General features: G+C 31.9%; 1 long non-coding RNA gene across 1 annotated transcript; it reads left to right on the forward strand.

The window, feature by feature from the left end:
* The first annotated feature begins 693 nt into the window (after window positions 1-693).
* On the forward strand, window positions 694-4,551 carry LOC126947839 (uncharacterized). Its single transcript, XR_007723216.1, has 3 exons — window positions 694-764; window positions 1,721-1,965; window positions 4,511-4,551. It is a non-coding gene; the product is annotated as an uncharacterized LOC126947839 (long non-coding RNA).
* Window positions 4,552-5,601: the final 1,050 nt, after the last annotated feature.

The following is a 5,601-nucleotide window of genomic DNA, read 5'->3' on the forward strand; positions in this document are numbered from 1 at the left end:
CTTGTTTCTTTTATGAAATTTCTTCCTTCACTGGTCAAAAAAAAAATCAGAAACTAAAGATTTTGTACATAGAAATAGTTGGAGAGGTATACCATATACTACTAAGAACTCTACTGGGATTATTACTTCAGTAGTGGGAGAAAAATAAAAACAAACCACTGTTATAATTTCCCTTTGAGTCCCCAACATTATATATTTTGTATTCAGGGGCACTATCCCATTTATTCAATAGTTATAATTCATTGACTAAGAAGATAAAATCCACTAAAAATGAGTAAAAATTAATGTTAAAAACTGGTCAAGAAGTTTGATGGTCTCTCACTTTGGAAATTCTTTTTCTATGTGAATGCTCTGTCTTAATATTATGTATTAACATGAAAGTAGAGAGCAATCAAATACAAATCTATTTCATGGCAGGACTACCGGTACAATAAAATTTAATGGCTATCTTTAAAGGTTTTGGTATGAGTCATTCTGGAAAAAAATATTTCAATTTACTTTTCAAGCTTCTGCCTAAAAGACAGAGAGGAAAACACACTCTGTCCTCAAAAATCAAGGAAAGTAGTTTAGTAGGCAGAGTACTTGTCATTTGACCCAAAAAACCTCATTTTTTTTTTTTTTTTTTTTTTTTTTTTTTTTTTTTACCAGAGTCAAGAGAGAAAAAGATCAATTCAGTCTTCTAAAGAAGCAATGACTCAGAAGAGCAATCACACTAGGACAGGGCCTGCTGTTCAAACTGCTTAGATTTTACAAGGTGCTATTAGGTATACTTAAAGTTGATTGGCCTGTAAATTGGAAAAAAAAAAAAATCCCTTGTGGTATTTCAACAAAAGAAGATATTTCTGTGAGTTTTACATGGCTGTCTCTTGGAGAGAGTGGTGAGGAAATCGCACTTCGGTTCTGTTTCTTCATTCTCTTTTCTATTAGTAGTTTTAGCTCTGTGAGTTTCCTTCTTCAACTAGGAAAAGATAATTGGATTTATCATTACTAGCTCTAATTTTTAAAAAGACCTATAAATCAAGGTCCTCTTTGCATTGTGGCCACTGTTTAATAGATCTTTTCTATATACAACTGAAGTTTTTGTTTGTTTGTTTGTTTTTGTTTTTGTTTTTGTTTTGCTGAAATGTATATGACATGTTTCTTCCACTCAGGTTAAATATTCTGCTCTCTGGGATAAATGGCAAAATGTAATACTGCAATCAAGCATTATTAACCCTGAGTGTGTTTTAGTTATACTATAATTAAAATGTATATGTATCAAAAATATTAATAAGAGCTCACATTCTGGGAGATTAAATAATGTGTTTGGATGTGATTTGTAGTTGTTTTGTTTAATAGAAAAATAAATTTATAGCTTACTTTTAGAGATTTTTAGGCAAATAGTATAAGGTGGAGATATAAATTTCAGGCTTTGAAATACAAAGACTGAGATTAGAATCTCGATTTTACCATTATTAGCCTAAGTCTTTTCATTTTCAAAATAGAGATAATACGAATATTAGATTTGTTGAAATTGATGAACTAACAAATGTAAATTGTAAACAATTGATGAAGTGACACATGTAAAATGTAAAAAGATGAACATCAATTGTAAAAAGTTGGTACAATAAAAAACGTAAAAAAAATGAACTAACATAGTGGTTTACGTGTAGGAGTTTCAATAAATGCTATTATAATCAAAGCAAGCTGTCAGAGACCATAATTGCTTTTATCTCAACAGAGCAAAACATCAACTGCTAGAGCTCTCAGATTCTTCCAAGATCTATCCTGTGCAATTTTCAGCAGTTTGCAATCCAGTCACAGGCTTCTTTTTTCATTGGACATTAGAGTCCATTCAGATCTCAACTTGCACAGGACCACACACCCCCTGCAATGATGCCTGAGCAAAATTTCTACTAGCCTCAGCAACCTTACACCAATGCTATCCTCAAGCATTGAACAGTTCTCTGGACACCTGCAGCGAAGGTACCTTTCAGCAGTTCTGGTTGAAAATCATTTTAACATTTCCATTATTTCAGGATTTTGTCTGGTTATTATCTCAGTGCCTCTCCTATCATGGTATTCTTATTTTTCAAGTCCTTGACTCAATCATTTCCTTCCAAGTATTTCCATGGCACTGGCTGAAAATGCATGCATTTCTATTTTCCTTTTTACTACCATTTATCGATTTCCTGGAGTCTCATTTATATTTATTGAAATATATGAATCGTGTTTGATAATTTGTCTCACTTACATGATATCATGCAACTTGGAAGTAGAGATTATAAACTAGTTTTTAAGGATCCATCATCCTGTGTACTTTCCATTTCCACCTAGATGACCTACTTGATAAAACGACTTTACTATTTCTTGAAGTCTACTAACTCCATTCAACTTCACCCATGTCTGCAGACAAACTGGAACCCAGATTTTCTTATTACCTTTTCCTAGCATTCTTTCTACTTCACAATGTTGCCTGTCTCCAAAAGTAGTGGAGTGATATGTGTTAGGCAACCAGTTCTGTTTCTGGCATGTTAAACAGCAGCTAAAAATAAACTATAGTCAATATTTCCCTCCAGTCTCAAATTTGGTAGGTGAAGATTCCTCCATATAACCTTAAATTATACATTTAAATGATGCTATTCAGAATGTCATATGTCATGTAGGAAATTGTAAACTTGCCATTAAAAATAATAGACTATACTCAAAACCAAATAATTATTAACCATTCATGCATATCATGCTTATGTCTGTTTCTTATCTTTTGTGAAAATAACTTCTTTAGTTTTCAAAATATGTGATTATGCAAAAGTTTCAAGCAAAACTTTCATATTTACCTTCAACAAATAGATGCTTGTACTGAGTCATTCTGAGGGATTAAATAATGTTTGGATGTGATTTGTAGCTGTTTGTTTACTTCAATTGAAAAAATAATTTATCACTTTTGCTTTTAGAATCAAAGTTAGAAATATCCTTTAAAGTTCATCTAGACCAGTTCAGTGTTCTGAAACAGTGACAAGATGGTCTTTAAAATGAAGATCTGTACCAGTGGCAATAGCCTGCTTCCTCCCAAAATCTTTCAGTATAAGACTGCAAAGAGCATTAGTAGAAAGGAAAATACCTAATTTCTACTCTCTGATGTAATCTTCATCTTTATGTGAAGAGCACAAAGATGACTTAGTGTTGCCACAAGAGTGTTCCCATCATATCTCTCAAGGGATGATAAACGTCAGTGGTACTCACCCCAAATTCTCTTATTTTTGGCTTCCTTCATAAATCAAAACTGAAACACTATTGATGTGGTATTATAAAAGAAAATATATAAACTAGGGAAAATATTAGCAAATTGGAAAATCCCAGCATATTGCAATATGTTCAAATGCCTCACCAGAGGCTTATCTGGAATTCATGTTATTATGATTTGCTTTTATGTTCTTGTTTTCTATTCATCACCTATTGATCAATTGACATTTCTCAGTCATTGAAAGGCCTTGCTCCTGCTCATGCTCGAAGCATGAGAAGAAAACAAACAGCAATTCACCATTCTTCTAGTTTTTCTCCGTAATAGAAGGTAATGGGTTTTTCTAGAAAATTGATTTTTGCTTGCTAACTATCTACTTCGATGCCATGAGTTTTTTTTTTTTTTTAATCGTTAAGGCTCATATAATTGTATATTCAGTAGGATAAAAGAAAATTGAATGCTTTTGACAGACTTCTAAGGACATGAACTCAGGGATATTATTGATGTTTTCAGCTTTGCCATACCCCTGATCCCTCTGTACCTTGTACACGCTTTTGACATTTTTAATGACCACTAAAATCTCTTCAAATACAGTACATTCCTAATATGTATATTCCAATACATTTGAGTTTTTTATGGCTATTGAAATACTGCATGTTGATGCAGGCAATAAAAGTCAAATGGGCATTTTTTTTCTCATGGTTTAATAATAGTGAAACAAGAAGTTACCACTATAATTTTAATTGTTTAAAGTTACAGATTGCATGTCTTACATTCCACTTAGGCAGTCAACATTTGTAGAAACTATTAAAGTCCCTGCTATAGTGAATTGTTAACTTTGAATCTATATAAGGAGAAATAAAATATCCAGTGAAAACACATACAAGGATAACTCTTGGCTGTCTTTCTGCCCTGTTCACATCTTCCTTAACACCTAAGAAAGTAAAGTAAGCTATATGGGATTTGTGTCCCTGTAGGGAAAGCATGAAGAAAAATGATCTCTCAGTCTCCAAGAGATAAAATGATGTTTGAGAGAAAATATATAAAAGTCTCTCTAATACCTCAAAGTAATTGAGCAAATTTTTCTTACTTTTCTTCTCCTTTAGTTCAGATTTTTTGAAAGAAAAGTTAATCAAACTTGAAATTATATAGTGAAAAGCAATTATGTTTCTCACTTAAATGATTTTAGCTACTACAAATTCATCATGTTACCTCTAGTATGTATCACTGCACTGACATTCCCACCAGATGGCAATGTTAAGACTAATGTTATTGTTTGATCTATTATAGGTATGCATCTATATTGGAGAAATGATTGCTAAACAAACGAGGTATTTTTTAATAAAATTTGTTTCATTCTCCCTTTTTTCTTTGTTGAATTTATACATGTTTATATCTTTTTTAAATTAAGTTTGGCATTGACATCAAAGAAAGTAATGGTTATTATTCAAAGAAAGCCACTTTGTAATATCATTGTTACCAGTGGTTAGAAAAGCCTCTTTTGAAGTAACTGACTCTTGAAAGCCTTAGGAAGCACTTAATACAAAATAAGATTTATGTACAGTCCTGTAACACATAATAAAATAAAAACACAGGAGCTAATTAGAGATTGCTTATTAAGAATACCAGAAACAAGGAAATGTGAAAAATTATCTGCAAGAACTATGTTCCCAAGACTTGAATACTATTAAGAAAGTGAAATGGCTAAAAAATAAAATAAAATAAACTTATATAAAACAAAAGTGATAAAAACTACCATAAAAGAAAAACAAAGAGAATCAGTTAGTCAAGTCTTTTCTACCTTAAGTTTATTTCTCTGGCCAGCAGAAGAGTTCCCCTGCAAAACGATTATGATTTCTGTTTGTTTTGGTATTTAGTAAGCAACTGTTCCCAAGATAAGATTATGATTTACACCAGTACTTCTTAAAGTGTGGGTCTGCGGGATGGTGTTGCTCCACAAATTATGTGTTACCAGTCAGAAACAAAGTCAGTTATAAATTTAGAACAAGCAGTCATAGCAATTTGGCAGTGTAACTTTGTTGAATTTGAGAATAAAAAAACTAGGATTTATATTTTGTATTTCTCTGGTTTTTTTTTTCCATTTTTCTAGTAATTTATTTTTAAATTATTTTACAAAAGCATTAATCCAGAATGGATTGGAAAGAGGCAGGGGAAACTAGCGCTTTACATGGATGACTTTAAAAACACTGGTTTATCCCTTACATTGATAGCTTTAGAATGATTACAGATTTTTATTCTTTGCACAATCATGCCTATGAAGCAGGAGCTCATTCTTTTGGATGCCACAACTTTTCCTTTCCACTGATCCAATAACATTGGGCAAAAAAGCAGTGAGGTTATATTTCATACTGAAGTCACAC

This window comes from Macaca thibetana, chromosome 2 (assembly GCF_024542745.1).
Source record: "Macaca thibetana thibetana isolate TM-01 chromosome 2, ASM2454274v1, whole genome shotgun sequence".
In the NCBI taxonomy this organism is placed as follows: Eukaryota; Metazoa; Chordata; class Mammalia; order Primates; family Cercopithecidae; genus Macaca; species Macaca thibetana.